The sequence below is a fragment of the Phoca vitulina genome, unplaced genomic scaffold (genome assembly GCF_004348235.1).
Source record: "Phoca vitulina isolate PV1807 unplaced genomic scaffold, GSC_HSeal_1.0 scaffold4, whole genome shotgun sequence".
Classification (NCBI taxonomy): Eukaryota; Metazoa; Chordata; class Mammalia; order Carnivora; family Phocidae; genus Phoca; species Phoca vitulina.
The window spans coordinates 80,903,673-80,927,486 of NW_022589707.1; the positions used below are offsets into that span (position 1 = coordinate 80,903,673).

Here is a 23,814-nt window from a genome sequence, read left to right on the forward strand (position 1 = left end):
TGGGAGGATGGGTTAGCCTGGTGATGGGTATTGAGGAGGGCACGTTCTGCATGGAGCACTGGGTGTTATGCACAAACAATGAATCATGGAACACTACATCTAAAACTAATGATGTAAGGTATGGGGATTAACATAACAATAAAAAAATAAAAAAAAAAGGGGGATCATAGTTTATTATATTAATACATTTGAGAATTTAGATGAAATTGACATATTTTTTGATAGATACAAACTACCAAAGCTCACTCAAGAATAAATTAAAAATGTGAATATCCCTACATATTTTAAAGAAATTGAATTGTAGTTAAAATATTCCAAGAAAGAAAATTTCAGGGTCACATGGCTCTACTCGTGAATTATACCAAACATTTAATGAAAAACTAATATCAATTGCATACAAGCTCTTCCAGAAAAGTGAAGAGAAGGGAATAATTTCCAACTCATTGTATAAGACCAGCATTACCCTCATAATAAAACCAGATAAAGGCATTACAAGTAAAGAAAACTACAGCCCAATATCTCCCATGAAAATAGATGCAACAATTCTAAACTAAAATTTAGTTTTAGTTTGCTCTTTTATTATTATAAATCCAATAATATACTAAAGGGATAATATGTTATGAACAGCAAGGTTTATCTTAGAAATTCAAGATTGGTTTAATTTTAAAAAATTAGTGTAACTCACTATTTAACAGACTGAAAAGGAAAAACCATGATTATTAGAATTGATGGAGAGAAAACTTTTGGCAAAATTAAAAATCCATTCCTGATAAGACTCTCAACAAAGTAGATACTATAAGAGGACTCTCCCAACCTGCTAAAAAGCATCTATGAAAAACACACAGATAACATCATACTTAATGGTGAAAGACTGAATGCTTGCCCCCTAAAATCAGGACAAGGGAATGATATCCATTTTTACCATTGCTATTCAACATTGTACTGGAAATTCTGGTAGCAAAAGTGACCTGGAGAGAATAGAGCATCGTGGTGTAAGTGGAGGCTACTACGACAGTTGGAGTGAAATCTGGGGATATGTGTGCTTTCCTTGAAGTTTCCCAGAGAAACAGGGATCTTGGAGGGGGACCTGCTAAACAATCAGACTTCATGTGGTCAAACGGGATGAGGATTCAGACTGTTGTTAAGAATATGAATCCTTGAGGGACTCAGTTAGGTTTCCAACTCTTGATTTTGGCTCAGGTCATAATCTCAGTGTCATGAGATCGAACCCTGCATCAGCAGGGAGTCTGCTTGAGAATCTCTCTCTCCCTCTCTCTCTCCCCCCCAAATAAATAAATAAATCTTTAAAAAAAAGGAATATAAAACCTTGAAGAAGAACTTGAACACATCTAGGTAATGTTTGTATATATCAACTTACTGCTCTTAGTCGAGGATAAATACTTCATGATCAAGGAGCTTGTCTTTGTCTTTATTTCCTTCACCAAACTGTCTTGAATACAGCAGATGCTCATGGCTATTTGCTGAGTAAATGAATGAATGAATGAAGGAAGGAATATATAAATAGCAACATGGACTCTTGACAGAAATATCATTAAAATTCCTTCAAATGCTCTTGTTTTAGAACATTTATAATTGGGATGATTTCCATGTTCCTCTATTGAGTACACTACAAAATATTTTCATTATGTCTGGCACCCAAAATTATTGACACAATATTTATGGCCAGCAACATCTCTGATATCTGATTGGCTTCAGAAGGCTAATTTTGAAAGACCAGTTTCAAAATCCGCCCAGTGTACTCAAGAACAGCAGAGCAAGAGAAATAATTTTCTTTAATTAGGGAAACTTTCACTAGAAAGAATGCTCTACGGAGGCATGACATTGCCAGTCTTGAGCATATACTCCTGGTTCCTAGAATAGTACCTAGAATAAGTAAATACTCAGTAAATATTTTTGGATAAATGCACAAGTGTTTGTCCACTAAGTTAGTAAAATGAGGATTCGTTGACCTATAGCCATTCACCCAAAATTCGTCTTCTCGTTGGCCCCACATGTTTCTCACAAGATAAATCCTCCTGTTGCAAGGCTTTTGAAAGCTAACCTCCCATCTGGAGGTAGGGCTGTTGGAAGTGAGGAACAGACATTTTGTTGAAATATAATTGGGAGATCTTAGGACTATTAAAATTATTCCAAAGGAAATACACATTTATTACAAGAATTTAGACATAATAAAATTACATAAAGTAAAAGGTGAAAGAAAGGTTGTGGAGTCTTAGATTTTTTGGGAATCACTGCAGAAGTAATACTTATTGTAAAAATTCAGATGCCACAGAATTACATAAAGTAAAAGGTGAAAGTTTCCCTTCTCCCTTTTTTAAGTGTGTTATCTTGAGAAATCACTGTTGCTGGTTTGGAGTATATCTTAGGTTTTCCTCCATGCCCAATCATGACTACAATAGTAATTTTAAAAATGAGTCATGCAACTTTTAAATAATCTTAATATATCTTGGATATCCTTCCATGTCAGTGCATGTATATCAAAGGCATTATTTTAATGGCTGGTTACTAATTCATTGTATAAATAGTCTGTAATTTATTTAAATTATCCTTATTGATTGACATTTGGATAGTTTATTTTTTGCTATTATTAACTGTGCTTTAATGAAACATACATTTAAAAAAAATAGTTTTATGTGTATTTCTGTAAGATAAATTTTAAAAGTGGACATGCCGATTCAATTAGAAACCAGGTAAGGGTTAGATCTTTAAGCAAAAGGCAGACAGTCCCCAGGTTCTGACTCTTTGCCAGAGAGGGTCTTGTTCTTTCTAGCAGCCACAGCAAAGAAGGAAACAGAATTGTTCACAGGATTCACTGTCCTTAGGAGAGATGTCGAAAGGAAAAGCTACTTTTGGTAAGAATTAGTGGAATAAGCACTAAAGAAAGGCAGAGCTCAGTCAGTTCAGGTGAGAGTTGACCTGTGACAAAGAGAGCAGACCTTACCACTTTCCTTTCTTTCAGGAACAGTGTGTGTAGTTTGCTGGAAAGAGCCTGGGCCAGGGGGCTGAACTGTAGGAGGTTTCTGCTATCTGCCAGCCTGACAGCATATATACTACTGAAAGCTTTAGAGTCACACAGCTTTCCTATATGTATTGGTCTGAGAGGTATGGATGTGGGAGAACAAAAAGGGAAATAAATCAAACCATCAAGTAGTAGCTGGTCTTGGGAGGTGTAGACCCAACCTACCAGTATCAAAAATAATAATAGTGAGGTCTGACCATGAGCTAGGCCCTATGCTACATATTTTTCATAAATGGTCATATTTAATGCTCACTCATTAAACCCATTTTATAGATGTTGAACCAGGGGAACAGAAAAGCTAAGTAATTTTCCTATGGTCACATAGTCAGGAATGGGCAATCTGAGATTCAAGTCCAGGTTTAGCACAGAAGACACCTAGGAAGTGTGCTCTGAATAAGATGGTAAGACTAGCAGATCAAGATAGGACAGGGACTTTGACAACGTGAGGGGTTTGGAGCATACTACAGCAACCTGGGAGAGTCAGGAAGCCGTGATCCTTACTAGCATTCACAGAATAAGAGCAGGTGTCCATGCTGTGCCTGTCCAGATACTTAAGTTCCCAAAAGGTTGCCGCATAAACTCTCATCACTAGAAACAGGGTCTGGTGAAGAGATTGGGCTCCTTTTTCCATCAGCAAAAATAAAGAGAGGGTTTGCTCTTTAATTTGCCTTCCTTCTGCTACTCTGCCCATTTGGATCCCAGAGGACATGTACCCTAAAGGGTTTGTGACTCCACTGCCTTCCTCTCTGGGGATTACTGATCAATCCTCTGTATGTCACCATAGGAAGACCTCACTGTCTTTTGAAATAAATCAACCCCCACACTTCATTTCTTAAAAGTCTATAGCAAATTATTCTAAGACAGTTTACTGAATGCTTACAATTCCCAAAGAGGAGACAGTTGCAGCAGGATGGAGTTCTGATTTCAGGCTACAGTAAAATGTATACCCCCTAATGTTCTTTCTGTCTTGGAGATAACTGTGATGGGATTAGAAGAGTCACTAATTTTTAAGGCCACCGAGAGCAAAATATAAAGTGTGTGATCATAGCAGTCATTGCCCTATCACTGCTTTGCTAATTTAAAAGAAAGAAGAATGTTAACAGAGCTCTTTTACTTTTAATTTGATGATTTATTCATTCATTTCACAAAGGTTTATTGGGGGGAGGGCCAGGCTCTTTGTTAAATGTTGCAGATACAAGAAATGAGACTCAATGCCCTAAATTTCACACAAAAGATCTGGCAAAGCCATGTTATGAATTCAATTGGCAAGGTTATTTGGCAAACTGCAGGATTAAGTTATGCTTTTATTTTTCAGGTCCCTCTGTTCTATAGTTGAAAGGAATAAGAATTTCTTTTTGCATAGTCATAGAAAGTCCCCAGTTTCAGTCCTTAAAGAAAGAATTTCATCGTCCTCAAATTTCTCATGTCCTTCAGACTATTTTAGTTGGATATTTGGTAGCTTCTACAGTTCATGAGAATTCCAGAGAACTGGGTTTAGGAAATAAATAGGAATGGTGGCTGGGCAGCTTAGATAAGCAGAATCTGTTTATAATGCAAACATAGGCCCCACTACCACCCATTCTGGGTCCTGGCTGCCACTGCCATTGCAGTCCTAAACCTTCCCTGCTTCTTTCTATCTTTCAGACTCAGTCTGAGGCAGGAGCAGCTAACTGGCCAAACCCAGGTCTAGTACCCAAGCCCTAGCTTCCACAGGGCCAAGAGGACAGGTTAATGGATCCTCACCAAGACTCACACAATGGCAGTTTCTTCAAGACAGAAAGGAGTTCAGATATAGCTCTCAAATCACAGATTTCCTTTATAGATAGACAGATAGACAAGAAGTAACATGACCCATATGAATATCAGAAAGCAGCTTGGATGATGGATTATAATGATTTGAGACTTTATGGGGACTGATGGGAAGTGCCTTTTGAACCTGGCATTATGGAGCTTGATATTTTTACTGGATGTGAAGGGGAAGAGAGAGAGAAGGAAAGAGTGGAATCTAAGACCACCCTCAGGTTTCTGGCTAGGATGACTAGGTGATTGGCTATGCTGTTGATCTTACAAAAGGACCAAGAAGTGGGGTTAGATTTTAGGTCCCTAACTCTAGGACAGGCAGTATGGTGTAGCAGTTGAGAGACTGAGTACAGTCTTCTTTGGTTCAACTCCTAGCTGACCATTTTCCAGCTATATGATTTCGGATGTATGACTTAACTACTCTATGCTTCAGTTCCCTCATCTTAAAACGAGGGTAGTAATAATATCTGTTAGGCTAAATGAGCATGTACATTAAAGAACTTAGAACAGTGCCTGACACTATTAAGTTCTCAATAAATGTTGATTACTATTGTTAGCTTTTGTTAGCTATTATCAATTCAGTACTGACTCCAATTAATCCAAAGAGTTTGGGGGGGGGGGTTCTTTATATACCTATGACAAGATTGATCTGAAAAACAACAACAACAGAGTGGTCTTGAGCAGTTAGGGTCTACTGGTCGCACTGTTCATGGAGAAATGTAGAACAGTCTGAGGACAGCCACTTACAGCCGCTCACACAGGCAAGACAGCAGCCACTTAAAGACAGTGCTCCACAGCATGTTGATCAGAAATAAAAAAAAAAAATAACTTTTGCAGATCTAAGGCCATGTCTTCTGCATATTCTGATTTCACTTTGCGAAACTACTAACTCACAAGTTACTTATACAAGGGGAATGACACAGCATTATGGAACCTCTACTCTAACATGAGCAAGTCAAACAGGTTTCTTACATAATAAGAGCTCTGGCAGTTCAACGAGGGATTAGCTCCTTGCCAACTCTTCCATCCCCTGAAAAAAGGTACCAAGATATTTGCACAGCTGGGTTTGATCGAAGCTGAGGACATAGGGCATAGGGCAATGAGTAGGTCAAGGCAGTGAGGGGCCAGTTCTACTCTGGCTCAGAGCAACTCTGGAATATGTGAGGTTGAATGCAAGTGGGAGGCAAATGCTTAGAGACCCCTGGTGTTTCCAACTCCATTTGGACATGATTGGGGGAGTTCTGGGTCTAGACTTAGCTGAATCCAATGAAACCTTCAAAACTCAGTCTCCAGGAGTTATCTGAAGAGTCTTCAGTTCTAAATCAGATCATTAAAGTTGGAACTATCCCGATGCTTACAATCAGGAGAAGCTGCATGCAGCACTTTTACCTACATTGAACAGCTTGCATAACAGAGCAGGCCTAAATTTCCTAAAGAATGGGAGAACCCAGGGCCAAGAAAGATAAAGATCAGATTTCAAGCTGGAAAACAAATATCCTTCTCTGCCAGACGAATGCAAAACAAACTAAAAATTTACCGAAGATTTTAGCACAAACATTTCATTCACTTTTTATTCTGAACTGCTGGAATAATCATAGAATACTCATATGGTGACCACGAGATCTGGCTGGAAAGAGCTAGTCAGTTCTACAAAATATATGATCTCTCTATTTTTCTGAGTTCTCTTACTCAGACAAAACTGACTTTGAGACTGGGTGGATCCCTACTTCTGGTGTATGATCTAAAATTGGGGGTGTTTTTATGTTAGGGAAATTAATTTATCAGGATAATGCTAGTTTTGATATTACATTGAAAAAGGGAGAGAAAATTTAAGCCCCATATCAAGAGGACAAATACTCCATTTTATCGGAGTTTGTTCCTGCAATTTTAGTGGAAGGAGTCTTGTTGACCAGGTAGGATATTTCTACCTTCATAATGAGGATTGTTACTACTTATTATCAGGTATTGTCCTTGGCATTTTGCATGCATTATCTCTAATTCTAATAATAAACCTGGAAGGTACACATTATTGCTCCATTATAGGGATGAGGAATTGGGTTCAGAGAGGTTACTTTGGCTAGTAAGGGGCAGGCTTGCTACCACAAAGTACCAGCTTTATTTCACTGTACCAGGATGTTTTTCCCTAAAGAAAGGAAACTGCCCTAAAATGAGGATATCTTCTGGTTCAAGTAATTCAGAACAGACTCAAACTTGGTGCAACCATTTGCCAAATAGTATTTTGGGGGTGGAATCACACTTCCTATAAGGGTCAAAGATTTGAGGGTTTTTTCCCCCTTTTGCTAAAGTGCAATCAATCAGAGCGGATCAACATGGAAATACCTAAAATCTGTGAGCAGCTCTTGGGCAAATGCTGTTGAGAGCAATACCCAGTCCACCCAGACCTTGTCCTGAAGGCTGTGTTTGAGAGAAGCTCTGTGAAAGTCTGTTCCCTTTTAGGGTAGTTCCTGCAAATGCACAATCTTTTTCACTTATGCAAAAAGAGCCAACTCATCCACCAACCAGCCCCAAACCCCTTCCAGCCCAAACCTATCAACAGTTACATTCTTGGAGGACAGAATCTATACAGGCATACTTCGGACATATTGTAGATTTGGTTCCAGACCAACACAATAAAGTGAATCTTTGCAACAGTTCAGTCACATCTTCAGGCTCCACTTCTAATCCTAGTTCTCATGCTATTTCCACCCCTTCTGCAGTTACTTGTTCCACTGAAGTCTCAGACCTCTCAAAGTCACTCAGGAGGGTTGAGATCAACTTCTTCCAAACTCCTGTTAATGTTGGTATTTTGACTTCTTCCTATGAATCATGAATGTTCCTTTTTAAAAAAAGTTCCAGTATAATTAATGTACACTGTTATATTAGTTATATTAGTTTCAGGTGAGTGATTCAACAATTCTATACATTACTCTGTGCTTATCAAGTGAAGTGTACTCTTAATCTCTTTCACATATTTCACCCATCCCCCTACCCATCTCTCTTCTGATAATCACCAGGTTGTTCTCTATATTTAAGAATCTGTTTGTCTCTTTTTTATTTTGTTCATTTGTTTTGTTTCTTAAATTCCACGTATGAATGAAATCGTGTTATTTGTCTTTCTCTGACTGACTTATTTCACTTAGCATTATAGCCTTTAGGTCCATCCATGTTTTTGCAAATGGCAAGATTTCATTCTTTTTTATGGCTGAGTAATAATTACTAATCTATATCTATATCTATACCTACCACCTCTACTTTATCCATCTACAGTTGTGAATAATTTCCGGAAGGTTTTTAATTGACTTTGCCCAGATCCATCAGAGGAATCACTATCTATGGCAGCCATAGCCTTATGAAAGTTATTTCTTAAACAAGAAGACTATAAAATCAAAATTACTCCTTGATCCATGAGCTGCAGAATGGATGTTGTTAGCGGTTATGATAACAACACTAATTTCATTGTACATCTCCATCAGAGTTCTTGGGTAACCTGGTATAGTGTCAATGAACAGTAATATTTTGAAGGCAATATTTTTTTCTGAGCATTAGGTCTCAACAGTGGGCTTATAATATTCAGGAAACCATGTTGCAAACAGATGTGCTATCACCCAGGTTTTGTTGTTCCATTTATAGAGCATAGGCAGAATAGATTTAGCATAGTTCTTAAGGGCCCTCCTATTTTCAGAATGGTAAATGAATATTGGCTTCAAATTAAAGTCTCCGGCTGCATTAGCCCCTAACAAGAGAGTCAGCCTGTCCTTTGAGGCTTTGAAGCCATGTGTTGACTTGTCATTGACAATCTGTTGTTTAGTGTAGCTACCCTCATTAATGATCTTAGCTAGATATTCTGGAATAACTTGCTGCAGCTTCTACATCAGCACTTACTGCTTTGCCTTACACTTTTATGTTATGGAGATGGTTTCTTTCCTTAAACCTCATGAATCGACCCCTGCTAGCTTCCAACTTTTTTCTCAGCCTTCATAGAATTGAAGAGGGTTAGGGCCTTGTTCTGAATTAGACTTTGGCTTAAGGGAACATTGTGGTTGGTTTGATCTTTTGTCCAGATCAGTAAAACTTTCTCTATATCAGCAACAAGACTGTTCTCTTTCTTATCATTTGTGTGTTCACTGGAGTCACACTTTTAATTTTCCTTCAAGAACTTTTTCTTTGCATTCACAACTTGGCTAACCATTTGACACAAGAGGCCTAGCTTTCAGCTATCTTGGCTTTCAACATGCCTTCCTCACTAAGGTTAATAATTTCTAGCCTTTGGTTTAAAGTGAGAGATGTGTGACTTTTCCTTTCACTCAAACACTTAGAGGCCATTGCAGAATTATTAATTGGCTTAATTTCAATATTGTTGTGTCTCAGGGAATAGGGAAGCCTGAGGAGAGAGAGACACGGGGGAATAGCTGGCCAGGGGAGCAGGCAGAACACATATAACATTTATCAGTAAAGTTCACCATCTTATATGGGAGCAATTGTGGTGCCCCTAAACAATGACAATAGTGACATCAGTGATCACTGATCACAGATCACCATAACAAATATAATAATAATGAAAAAGTTTGAAATAGTGTAAGAATTACCAAAATGTGATACAGAGACACAGAGTGAGCAAATGCTGTTGGAAAAATGGCACCAATAGACTTGCTTGATGGAGGTTGCCACAAGCCCTCAATTTGTAAAAACCAAAACGAAAACCAAAAACAACAATGTCTGTGAAGCACAATAAAGCACAGCAACAAAACGAGATATGCTTGTACCTGATTAATCTTTGTATCTCTCATACAACACTTATCACAAGCGTATTGGTAGCTGAGGGTCCATAGACGTCTGTTGACCCAACAGGTGGATGTGAAGCAAGATGCTACATGCTAAATAACTCATACTTCTGTTCTCAAGAAAAGTGCTGCTCTAATGGGGTGATAAGAAACCATCAGAAAAAAAAAATCAGCTAGTATTTGAATGGGGAATCTAAGTTAATTTCATGGTAAAGACCACAAATGCAGGAGGGAGCACTGTGGGCTAGAGTCCTCAGGGATACTTCATGCAAGAGGAGAAAGCTGGAGAGTGGATAGGATTGGGGTAGGTGGGGGTGGTATGGTGGATGAGGGGAGCAAACATGAGGAGTGGGCGATGGGGAAGAAGAAAAGCATGTTAAGTGGAGGAAACAGCATCTCTCTCAGTATTCCTTCTGCTGTCTTCCTCCCAGCATTCCTTATTGCATCTATTCAAGTTGGTCCTCTCCACAAGTTTTTGTTGTGTCCCCATTTCTACACAAGATGATGTGGTGAGGTGTGGGGGAGGGGAAGCATGCTACAGTTCTTTGAGTAGGGCTCAGTCTTTTCCTGAGCCTCTGTCCCTGGGCTGTGGCCTTCTCAGGTGCTTCTCAATCCTCCCCCTTAGATGAGGCAGGATGGCTAGAATGGGCTGAAGCTCAGTATTTCCCTCCCCCTTGGTCACTTAGGCTCCAGTAAAAGCCCAGTTGATTAGGTTCTGGACAACAGTTTCCCTTGAGGGCAGGCCTTATTAAGAAGAACAGAGTGCTCTGGCATATTTCAAAATGGCTGCTTTTCCCCTCCTCCTACTGGAAATTGGAAGCCAGAGGGGATTTTTCTTCCATCTTCTCTGTGAGAACCTAGTAGTGCTCCTGGGGGTAAAACTAGCAAAAGTGTGGGAGACTCCTCTAAAAACTGTCTTTCCCTGGAGTTTTTATCTCTTCAATTTGTTCACACTGAGCCTCCAACAATGCATCCATTAGAGTTCAGATTTTCTTAACTGGCCCTTCCCCCAGAGTTTTCTGCTCTGGTACCTGTGATTCTTTGTATCTGCTTGTGTGCTTCTCTCCAATGCTGGGTCTAGCAGTTTTCCCTCTGATCTCAATTCTATGATGGATGGAAGAGGAGTTGTTGGTTTTTAATTTGTTCAGCATTTTTGTTGTGAGTACTGGAGTGACAACGTCCAGATCCTTACATGTAGGATAAAACCACATATTTGTAAAGCAGCATTTTCCTGCAGTGTATTCTGCAAAACATGTATTTGATGGAGTTCTACAGAATGTTAGTAGTGTTTAGCAACAGAAGGGGCTCATGTTCAAGTAGCTTTGTGCAATACTGGGTTTCTTTACAGCAGGGCTTTTCAGTGACTTTGTTATCCTAATATGCATCTGATTATATTTTATGGGACTGTAGATTATATTGTTTCCTAAATTGATATGACCATGAAGTTCTTTTGGGAAAGAGTATTTCATAAGATTATGTTCCTCAGAACTTGGGAAATGCTGCCTTATAGTCTTTCTGAATACCTTCCCCTTGCCTGTAGTTGCCCCACCTTTGTAGGCACAGTTGACCTAGTTAGTCCTTTTTATGTTCATCCATCTCACAGGCAGTATGACAGCTCTGGTGGGTGAATATTAAATGTTTGGAACACAGTGCCTTTTAGAGCTTAGAGTTTGGTATGGAAGGTGAGAAAGAAATGCACAGAAATAACCTAATTCAAGAGACTTCAAAGAAAGAAATGCTTCCCCAACATTTCTGCTGTTTACAAAAGATAAAACAAATTAAATCTAGAGGGCTAAAACTGAAAAAAAAATTTTATGAAAGCTGTTCACTTCCCACATTTCACTGAGGTGCCAAATTGGCTTCAAGAATGAAAAAGGCTTATGGTTTAGGTTTCTGGGCAGGTCCTCAGAATATCATTCTGCATAGAGTTGCCCATGATTTGCCATCTCATTCACTCATCTGTGCCCACTGCAACGTCTCCTTATGGTGTTTCTAGGGGTCCCTGTGGGCAAAATCTAACAGGCAGGAAATGAAGGGCTGGTTGACTACTCCAGATGCTTATTCTCAGCAGGTGCTAGTGCTTTGCAGAGCAGTGAAGTGTAGGATCTGTGGCACCATTCACCCATCAGCCTCGTGCCTGACTTTGGGACACAACTTTTTTACACTAAAGGACCATTCTCCAGAGCATCACTCTAGCTTTGACTTACTGACAATACAAGAAAACAAGAGAGCTGCTTTTGCACCAGGTGCAAGCATCAAGAAGAAACAAAAATTGGTAACGACTAACCAGTATATCAATTATTACGAAGAGAAGTGATTGTGTATCTGGTAGGCAGTTTAGTGCAATCTAAGAGGGCTGAGAAAATGCTGTCCCAGGTCTTTTTCCCTAACTGGCTCCCTCACTAGATGCAGCTGTGCCTGAAATCTACCCTTAGGCAGGCTTTCTTTGGCTAAAGCAGTTCTCTGGCAATCATCTTTCTAAAAGGCACATACCTAAGAAGAGGAGGATATGACTTAATATTATAGCCTTTGCATGACTGTTATCAAACAACAACTTCTTAGGATAAAAGGAATCAAGGGCAAATTACTTCATCTCTTACTCCTCAGTTTCCTTGTTTGTAAAATGACAAAAGTTGAATTAAGAAAGTTCTAAGTCATGCTTCCATTTTATGACTAATTACCACTCTCAGAATTGAGATAGTATGAGAGTTCTGGTAACTCAGGGGGAAGGGAGGAGAAAGCCTCACAAGCATGAAATCCAGTTAGTGGGTATTTATTTTTTATAATGGACGAGAATAGAGAATACTAGATTGTGTGTAAAAAAAGTAAGTATTATTTTGTGAATATAAGATGTATATTGTATCCATTAGGATTCTCTCCAGAGAGACAGACAAAAGAGAAAGAGATTGACCATTTGGAGGCAGAATTCCCTCTTTCATGGGGTACCTCAGTCTGTTTTCTCTTAAGTCCATCAACTGAGTGGATGAGCCCCTCTACATTATGGAGGATAATCTGCTTTACTCAAAGTGTACTGGTTTAGGGGCGCCTGGGTAGCTCAGTCGTTAAGCGTCTGCCTTTGACTCACGTCATGATCCCAGGGTCCTGGGATCGAGCCCTGCACTGGGGTCCCTGCTCCGCGGGAAGCCTGCTTCTCCCTCTCCCACTCCCCCTGCTTGTGTTCCCTCTCTGGCTGTGTCTCTCTGTCAAATAAATAAATAAAATCTTTAAAAGAAAAAGTGTACTGATTTAAACATTAATCTCATCTAAAAAATACCTTCACGGCAACACCCAATTTGATGTTTGACCAAGTATTTGGATATTGTTGCCTAACTAAGCTTTCACAAAAATTTAACTATCACATGTATATACATGTATGTGTGTGTGTGTGTGTGTGTATTGGGTAGTGGAATAACGTATTTCTTATAGTGGATTGTGGCCAAGAAGGTTGAAAACTCCTGTGAGTCCACAAAACCATTCTTAACCCTGCTTCTAAGACAGTACTGTCCCAACCACAAGAAAGGGTACTATACCCCCAAATGTAAAAGTGTGCTTCACAGCCTGCCTCTTGTGCCATTAAAGGAGACCTAGACACCATTTAAAGCCTGCTTCTTGAACATCATCTCAGACTTCCCCACTGCTCATTTTGCTCTAAGTACAAAATGCTTGTTCCCCGCTGGCCATGTGTTCCCACCTCAGGGCTTTTGCATTTCCTCTTTCCTCTACCAGGAAGGCTCTTCCCCAGGTTTTCACAGTAGCTGACTCCTTCTCATCTCTCAGATTCCCACCCAACCTCTGCTACCCCCTCGGAGGGGCCTTCCTTGGTCAGCCCATTAAAAGCAATCCCTGCCCACCCCCCAAAAAACCCCATACATTCCCCAGCAACCCTCTATCCTATTATGCAATCTTATTTTTCTCCACTGCTCTTCTCATTATCTAAAATATCTGTTTTTGGTCATTCTCCAACACAAAGTTAAGTGCCAAGTCTTTCCTGCTTACCTTTTATTTTCAGTGCCTGGCTAGTGCTGCCACACACAAAACCCCATAAGTGGTTACAGACTGACCGAATGGTTGTAGGATGGACATTTGCCCATAATTTGGCTATCCATCACCTGATCTTCCTTTCTATTTTAGGGAGTGCCCACTTTATGACTCTTGATGAGAGAAAGCTGCTGACAATGATACATTCCCAGTCCCCCTTTGCAGTGAGGCATGGACATGTGACCCAGGCTCAACCAATCAAATACACCCTCCCTGGAAGCCCTCTTGTCTCTCTCCTTCTCTCTTCTTCCTCATCTTCTGTCTTGTCAGTCTTCTTGATCTTTTCATGTCCTTCCTCTTGATAAGATTTTATATGCATCAGGGACTCTGACAAGTCTTGGCAGTTACCTTTTGCTAAAAGCAACGAAGGCCTCTGTGGTGTAGTTTTGCTATATACTACCAACAAGTGTGGGAAGGACTGAAGAATACTGTGTGGATCAGAGTCAATCATCGACATTTTTTTGACTCATCAATTAATGAGTTGAATTCTAAGCCTTGGAGTTGGTTAGGACTTACTGAGGGATCACTATTTGTAGCACCTGACATAGTGTATTTAGGGCTCTTTATAAGCGCAACACATGTAGTTTAACCTCAAGGAATCCCTGTAAAATAAAAGAAGAGAGAAACGTCGCATAATTTTTTTTAAAAAGGAGGTGGCAGATAGTACTTCCTAAATATGGCCACAACAATATCTTCTATATGTTCTTCTACAGTGTTGTCTCCCCAAATCCAGTCAAGACTTGGACTCTCTTGAATCTGGATGGGACCCATGACTACTTCGACCAATAAAACACAGCCTAAGTGATATTGTGCCAGCTCTGGGCATAGTGCTCAACTGGCCGGACAGCTTCTGCTTCCTGCCTTGTGGGAGCCAACTACCATTTAAGAAATAGGACACACTGAGACCATGACACTGTAAGAAGCCTAAGCCATGTGGAGAGGCCCTAGAGGAAGACGTACTGTGTGGGGAGGGAGAGGGAGAGAGGAAGTGTGCCAAAGTACCAGACTCATGAGTAAAGAAGCCATATCAGAGGTGTATCCTTCAGCCCTACCTGCCTCAGCTGATGCTGTGTAGAGCACAGCACCTTGCTGAGCCTTTTCTGCATTCCTAACCCATACAACTATCAGTGAGATAAAATGATGTTTTAAGCCACTGCATTTTGGGATGGTTTGTAATATAGTAATAGATACTAGGACAAAGGGCATATGTATTTAATGCTTCTAAGCATCTGGATGTGTCCATGTAGAGTGTTTTATGTAAGTGCAGAAAGTCTGGGGTGCTAAGGACCCCAGAGCAGATGCTTCAGTCTACTGGTTGTACTCAGCACCCTTGGAAAAGCCAGCCTTCAAATATGAGGAAACCTATATCTATTCAAGATTGAAAAGCATCTTGCAGTCAGATGCTAGTGATTTCTGGGCTCTTTATTCTGTTCCACTGACCTATATACCTGTTTTTATGCCAACACCATACTATTTTGACTACTATGGCTTTGTGGTGTAGCTTGAAATTGGAGTATGATACCTCTGACTTTGTTCTTTCTCAAGATTGCTTTGGCTATTTGGGGTCTTTTGGGGCTATGTGGGGTCTATTTGTTCCATTTTTGTGAAAAATGCTATTAGAATTTTGATAGGGATTTCACTGAATCTGTAGATGCTTTAGAAGTATGGATATTTTAACATTATTAATTCTCCCAATCTATGAGTGTGATACATTTTTCTATTTATTTTTTTCATCTTCAGTTTCTTTCATTAATGTCTTAACAGTTTTCAGTGTACAGGTCTTTTACCTGTAAATTTATTATTAAATTTTTTCCAAGGTATTTTATTCTTTTTGAAGCAATCATAAATGGGATTTTTTTCTTTATTTCTCTAGTAGTTCATTATTAACATATAGAAATGCAACTGATTTTGTATCCTGCAACTTTACTAAATTCATTTGTTAATTCTAACAGTGTTTTGTGGAATCTTTAGGGTTTTCTAATATATTTCTAAATATAGTATCATGTCACCTGCAAATAGTGACAGTTTTACTTCTTCCTTTCCAGTGTGGATGCTTTTTACTTCTTTTTTCTTGTCTGATTGCTTTGGCTAAAACTTTTAATACTATGTTGAATAAAAGTGGCAACAGTAGACATCTTTGTCTTGTTACTGATCTTAGAATTAAAGCTTCCATCTTTTCACCATTGACTATGATGTTAGCTGTGGGTTTGCCATATATGACCTTTTCTATTTTGAGGTATGTTTCCTCTATACCCACCTTGTTGGGGGTTTTTATCATGGATTGGTGTTGAAGTTTGTCAGTTGTTTTTGTGCATGTATTGAGATGATCATATGATTTTTTTTTCACATTAACATTCTTAGTTTATTGATCCTCTCATGAAAAGTCTGCACAACCACCACAGATAAAGCCACTGCAGCATCTTTACTCCTTCTATTGTCCAATCTCCAGCTCACTTTTTGCCAGCACCAACACTGGCTTTTGCAGTCCCCCTGACTTTCTTCATTCTGTTCTTGCGTTCCTTTTGCTGTTTTCTTGATGTCTCTTTCTTCTCATACAGGCCATGTCTTGCAAGTCTGTGTTTGGGTTCATTTTTCTTTGCATAATCCAAGGAATCATAAATCATGCCAAAGCCGATTGTCTTGCCACTACCAAAATGGGTTCTGAATCCAAACACAAATATGACATCTGGTGTGGTCTTGTACATTTTGGCTAGTTTTTCCCGAATTTCTGTCTTAGGTACTGTCTTAGGAACTTAGGTACTTAGGTACTGCCTTTCCGGGGTGAAGAACATCAATGACCATCTGTTTCCGCTGAAGTAGTTGGTTAGTCATGAACTTTCTGGTCCGGATAGTTACTGTGTCGTTCATGATGGCGGCCAAGCTTCCGATCGTATGATTTTTTATCTTTCATTTTGTTAATATGATGTATCATGTTGGTTGATTTGCAGATATTGAAATATCCTTGAATCCCTGGAATGAATCCCACTTGATCATGGTATATGATCTTTACAATGTGTTGTTGAATTCAGTTTGCTAATATTTTGTTGATAATTTTCCCATCTAATTTTATCAGAAATACTAGCCTATAATTTTCTTTTCTTGTGGTATCTTTGTCTGGTTTTGGTATCAGGATAATGCTGGCCTCTTAAAATGAGTTTCAAAGTGTTTCTTCCTCTTCAATTAAAAAAAAAAAAAAACAGTTCAAAAAGGATAGCTTTCAATCGTTGAATGTTTGGTAGAATTCATCAGTGAAGCCATCTGGTCCTAGACTTTTGTTTTTTGGGAGATTTTGATTATTGATTCAGTCTCCTTACTAGTCTATTCAGATTTTCTGTTTCTTCAAAATTCAGTCTTGGAAGATTGTATGTTTCTAGAAATTTATCCATTTCCTCTGGGTTGTGCAATTTGCTCATAGTAGTCTCTTAAGATTTGTTGTATTTCTGTGGTATCAGTTGTAACTTCTCTTCTTTCATTTCTGATATTATTTGAGCCCTCTCTATTTTTTTATTGGTGAATGTATTTAAAGGTTTGTCCTTTTTATCTTTTAAAAGAAATAGCTCTTAGTTTCATTGATTGTTTCTATTATAATTTTAGTCTCAATTTTATTTATTTCCACTCTTATCTTTATTATTCTCTTTCTTCTACTAACTTTGGGTTTCATTTGTTCTCCTTTTTCTAGTTCCTTTAGGTATAAATTTAGCTTGTTTGAGATTTTTCTTATTTCTTAAGGTAGGTCTGTATTGGTATGAACTTCCCTGTTAAAACCACCTTTGCTACATCCTATAGATTTTGGTATGCTGTATTTCTGTTCTCATTTGTCTCTAGTATTTTTTTTCCTTCCTCTTTCTTTCTTTCTCCTTTCTTTCTTTCTTTTCTTTCTTCTTTCTTTCTTTCTTTCTTTCTTTCTTTCTTTCTTTCTTTCTTTCTTTCTTCTTTCTTTCTTTTTCTTCTTTCTTCTTTCTTTCTTCCTTTCTTCCTTCCTTCCTTTCTTTCTTTCTTTCTTCTTTCTTCTTTCTTTTCTTTCTTTCTTTCTTCTTTCTTTCTCTTTCTTCTTTCTTCTCTTTCTTTGATGACCCACTGGTTGTTCAGTATCATAGTGTTTAATTTCCACATTTGTGGTTTTTCCAGTTTTCTTCTTGTAACTGATTTCTAGTTTCATACCATCATGGTCAGAAAAGATTATTGATATGATTTCAATCTTCTTGAATTTATTGAGACTTATTTTGTGGTTTAATATGTGAGCCATCCTGGAGAATGTTCCATGTGCACTTGAGAAGAATGTGTATTCTGCTTTTGCATGTGATGTTCTGTATATATCTACAAGTCCATATAGTCTAACATGTCATTTAAAGTTGATATTTCCTCAATGATTTCTGTCTAGACAATCTCTCCATTAATGTAAGTGGAGTGTTAAAGTCCTCTACTATTACTGCATTGCTATCAGTTTTTCAAATCTGTTAATATTTGCTTTACATATTTTGGTGCTCTTATGTTGAGTGCATATGTTTATAAATGTTGTATCTTCTTGCTGGGTTGACACCATTATCATGTAATGCCCCCCCCTTTTTTTTGGTCATTTATTACAGTATTTGTTTTAAAATCTGTTTTATCTAACTTGAGTATTGCAACAACAGCTTTCTTTTCATTTCCATTCATATGCACTATCTTTTTCTATCCCTTCACTTTTAGTCTGTGTCCTTACTTCTGAACGGAGTCTCTGTAGGTAGCATATAGATGAGTCTTTTTAAAAAAATCCATTCAGCCACTCTGTCTTTTTATTGGAGTCCATTTAAATTTAAAGTAATTATTGATAGGTATGTATAGGTATGTACTTATTGCCATTTTGTAATTGTTTTCTGGCTGTTTTTGTAGTTGTCCTCTGTTGTTTTTTTTTTTTTTTCTTTTTCCTTCTTCTCTTTCTTCCTTTATGGTTTGATAACTTTCTGTGTAGTCCTATGTTTAGATTATTTTCTTATTTTCTTTTATGTATTTACTATAAGTTTTTCCTTTGTGGTTCCTATGAGGTTCCCATATAACATCCTATGTATATAATAGCCTATTTTAAGTAGAATGCATTCCAAAACTACATTTTTACTCCTCCCCATGTTTACGTTTTTTTATTTTTAAAAGATTTTATTTATTTGAGAGAGAGAAAGAGAAGCAGAGTCCCTGTTAAGCAGGAAGCCCGATGCAGGGCTTGATCCCAGGACTCAGAGATCGTGACCTGAGCCAAAGGCAGACACTTAGCCGACTGAGCCACCCAGGTGCCACCTCCCACCATGTTTATGTTTTTGATGTTACATTTTACATCTTTATTTTGTGTATCTCAACTTATTATTGTAATTTTAGTTTTACTTTTGCCTTTTTACCATTATACTAGCTTTATAACTGGTTAATCTACTGTGTTTGCTATATATCTACCTATCTCAGTGAGATTTTTACTTTCATATGTTTTCTTGTCATTAATTAGTTTTTGGCTTAAAGAAGTCACTTAGACATTTCTTATAAGCCTGGCTTAGTGGTGATAAACTCCTTTAGCTTTTGCTTATCTGGAAAACTCTATCTTTCCTTCTATTCTGAATGACATTCTTGCTGGTTATTCTTGGTTGGAAGATTTTTCCTTTCAGTACTTTGAGTGTGTTATGCCACTTTCTTCTGGCCTGCAAATTTTCTGCTGAAAACCTGCTGGTAGCCTTCTGAGTTTTCCCTTTTACATAAAAAATTGCTTTTCTCTTGCTGCTTTTAAGATTCTCCCTTTAACTTTGGAGATATTCATTCTGATGTGTCCTGTTGTGGATCTCTTTGGGTTCATCTTTTTTGGAGCCTTATGGGCTTCCTGGACTGGAACGTCTGTTTCTTTTCTCAAATTAGGGAAATTTTCAACCATTATCTTCAAATAAGATTTTTGCCTCTTTCTCTCTCTCATCTTTTCCTGGGACCCCTATAGTGCAAATGTTATTCTGCTTGATGTTACTGTTATGATATCATCACCAAGAAAAAATATTTTTTTTCTTTTTGCTGCTCTGTTATTGGTTTGTGCTCTAGCTCACTGACCCATTCTTCTGCTTTATCCAATCTGCTGTTGAATCCCTCTAGTGTATTTTTCAGCTTAGTTATTGTACTCTTCAACTCTGTGACTTCTGTTTGGTACTTTCTTATATTTTCTCTTTGTTGAAAGTTTATGTTCATTCATTCTTCTCCCATTTTTGGTGAGCATCTTTATGACCATTACTTTGAACTCTTTATCAGGTAGATGACCTACCTCCATTTTATTAAGGTATTTTTCTGAAGTTTTGTCTTTTTCTTTTCATTTGGCACATATTCTTCTGTTTCCTCATTTTGCCTGATTCCCTCTTTCTATGTATTAGGTGAAAGAGTTATCTTTCTTAGTCTTAAATGAGTGGTCTTGTGTAAGAGATGACCCATGGGCCCAGAAGCACAATCCCTCCTGGCCACCAAAGCCAGGCACTCAAGTGTGGGCTGCACATACCTGTCAGCTATGGTGGGGCTGGGTCTCCTGAACAGAAGGGGGTGGAGTGCCCAGCATGTTGTAGTGCAGCAGAAGCATGAAGCAAGGTACAACCATCAGCGCTAGCAAGTTAGAGGGAGATTGCCAAAATAGTGCTTGACAGCACTGGCATTAGCAAGGTAGAATGAGATAAAAAAAAAATGGTACCTACCAGTGCTTCTGTCCCCAGAGAGTCCTAACAGGTTCTGGCCTCTTTGGCAGTTGCTTTAAGATTAATAAGTGGATCTCTTTCACATATGGTCTAGATGCTTTTCAAACTGTTGCTTTTATGCTGAGTCCCAGAGTGAGTGAGTCTTTGTGTGAAATATTAAAGAGCAGATTCTCAATTTTCTATGGGTCTATGGTTCTCCCAGATGTAATCATTGTTGGTTTCATGTGGTGTGGGCTTGCCTCTCCAGTGCAGGACCCAAGGATTGGGGTGCTTGATGTAGGGCACAAATACCTCATCTCTCAGGAAAAACTTTTGTATTTTTAAGATCCCTCCCGATTGTGGGTCACTGCACCTGTGGTAGGGTTTTGGTGAGAATGTTTCTCTGCCTCTCCTACCTGCCTTCATGCTGCCCTTTAATCCTTTGTTGTGGAGATGCTGTTCATTTAGTTTTTAGGACTTTTTAAGTGTAAATTATTCCATATGTAGCTATAGATTTGTTGTGTTTGTGGCAGGAGGTGAGTTCAGTATTTTTCTACTTGCAATCTTGAACTTCTTGCCAGATACAAGTGATTTCTGGCATCACTGGGAGAGGGCTGGCATGGATAAAGAAGAGACAAGATCATCATCAGAACTAAGGAAAGCCCTTCACCATCTGAACAGACACAGTTATCAGCTCTCAGCTCTCTGCACCTAATAGTATCAATTCTTGGAATCCTTCTACTTCTTGGTTGTGGATGGACCAAGGAGATTTTTTTCCTGACTTCTTCATTCCCCTCCAAAATTTAAGCCTTGGGGAAAATCAGACTGCAATCAAACATTACTATAACAAGCACATATACTATGATGCATTTTATGGAAGAAAATTAAAATGTTAAGGCACTGGATATTAAATCCTCAAGGAAACATAATTCAAATAATCTCTTATGTATTTAATGCCCTGCTTATATTTCTCCTAGAAACACTTTCTATAGCTTGCACTAGGAAAAAAAAAAGGATTGTTGTTTTGTCTCATCTATGGCCTCCTTATGTTGGGTTTGGTAGCAACTTCCAGGTGAAATCTGTGTATTTCTGAGTTAACCTGGAAGCAGATAACTCCACAAGGGGGCCCTACACCACATGGCTTTGTGACATGTGTGCAGGTACTATAGGACCTGTTTTCTTTTGTAAATCTCTAGGTAAGGTAGGTTCTGTCTATCTCCTACCCGGGAGCCATTCCGCACCATACATCTTTGATTTTTTTAAAAATGTAGCTAGTGACCATCTCCTTCGCTGGGAGTTCAGGCAGTTCCTTAGGCCAAGTAAGTGAATCTTGATTAAGTCAATGAATCAAATTCCATCCTATTTGTCAGTATCTGGTTTAGGAATAGGAATGTGACATAGTTCTGGCCCATGAGGGCTAGAAGTCTGCTGTGGGACTTTGGGGGAAAGTTCTCCTATCTTTATAACAGGCAACCAAAGGAGAGATATTCTCCATTTCTGTCTTCTGTCATTTAATTACTATATGAATGTGTGATGCCTAGAGCCATCATCTTTTCCACCATGAGCGGAGCCAGTCCAAAAGAAAAGTCAATGAACTGGCCAGAGTGGTGAGAGGAAAGAACCCATGTCCTTTATTGTATTATGAGCTGCTGAGTTAACCTACCTTGGAATTACCCTAACTCTGGGATTCTTATGTAAAATAATATATTTTTAAAATTTACTTAAGCCACTCTTAGTTGAATTTTTTCTTTTGCAACTCATAGCATTCTGATATAGTAATTAAGAATAAGAACTAACAAATGATTACTTGTGTACTAAAGGGAAAAACATCTTTGGCACTGGGGAGGTAAAGATATTGCATGCTTTTGGATAGGTAAGGCTATAAGAACATGTGTTGGGTTGTCAGTTGCCTTTGGGGAAATCCATGTTAGTTAGAACAGCAAAGGAAGCCACCTTAGGAGCACCTGAATTAATCTCAGTTTTGAAGAGCTCAAAATAAGGGAGTCAAGAGCAAAAAAACCACTGTTATGCAGTGTTTCTGTAAGGCTTCATTAGTTCACAAGGAAAATGCAGAGTATTCAAAAGGTCTGAAAGCCTGGAATGAGGGTGTCACAGCATCTGTGAAGATACATGTGTGTGCGTAGGCAAGGATGGAATAAGATGGGGAAAGTAGGATTTTAATTACTCTAGCACCTAGTGATATGACCCAGAGTGAGTGCACATTTACTGTGGTTCATCTGTGGGATAGTAAAGGAAATTCTTTGCAAAACAGTTCTGGATGGCAGAGAAAGCTGTCCAGCTCCAACTGGCTGTCCCCAAAGAGTTATCCCAAGCTATGGGCCTCTTGGAGATGTACCAATGACCTGGCTTGTGTCTGAACACATACTGCCATCAGTTCCTTTGAGAACAACCAGAATGACTCTTGACACTTGGAACTGCTCATATTTTAATTCACTTGTCACGGGATAAATATGTTGCCTTTGTGCTCTGAACCAAATCCTGATGTATTTCTTGGAATGAAGGAAACATAAATTTTCTGATCTGACAGATAATAGCAACTCCTCAATAAGCAGCAAAGAAAGGCTAAAATGGAAGACTGGCCACTTTCTCATAGCCCCCTCGAAGGCAATTTGAGTAAAATGGAGGCTTTTAAAAATTATTGATTTCTTTTAGAAGCTCCTGAAAAAGAGAAAAGCAGCCCCTGACATCCTGGAGCTGGCCTGGCACTCACAACTGGGCCCTGCTGTTCTCCTGTTGAGGACAAACAAATTTCACACAACATCAACACTAGACAAGGCCACCCTGTGATCATGGTAGATCGAAACAGAAACAAGTCTACTTTGTAATCACATGTGAACACAGACACAACCTGAACACTGTTCAAGTCACAATATACCAAGCGTTCCATTCTCCTGGCTAATGGGAGTGACCACTCCTTCTTTACCAATTACAACTTTAGCCTTGCTCTATTCTACTCTCCCTCTAGACTAAAGATTTATTAGGATATTGTATTAGTTTCCTAGGGCTGCCATAACAAATTACCACAAACTTGATGTCTCAAAATGACAGACATTTATTTTCTCACAGCTCTGGAGACTGAAATTATGAAATCAAGGTGCCAGCAGGACTGGTTCCCTCTGGAGGGTCTGAGGGAGAATCTGTACAGCTACAGGTCTTGGGACTTCTTTTTTTTTTTTTTAATTTTTTTATTGTTATGTTAATCTGCATACATTACATCATTAGTTTTAGATATAGTGTCCATGATTCATTGTTTGTGCATAACACCCAGTGCTCCATGCAGAACGTGCCCTCCTCAATACCCATCACCAGGCTAACCCATCCTCCCACCCCACCCCCTCTAGAACCCTCAGTTTGTTTTTCAGAGTGGTCTTGGGACTTCTTAGCCTCTATGATCATATAGTAAATTCTTTATAATAAATAATAAATCTTGATTCCCTCTCTTCCTCCCTCTCTAACTCCTTTTGGTTTTATTTCT

General features: G+C 38.7%; 1 pseudogene; it reads right to left on the reverse strand.

The window, feature by feature from the left end:
* Positions 1–15,977: 15,977 nt before the first annotated feature.
* On the reverse strand, positions 15,978–16,610 carry LOC116631134 (annotated as a pseudogene).
* Positions 16,611–23,814: the final 7,204 nt, after the last annotated feature.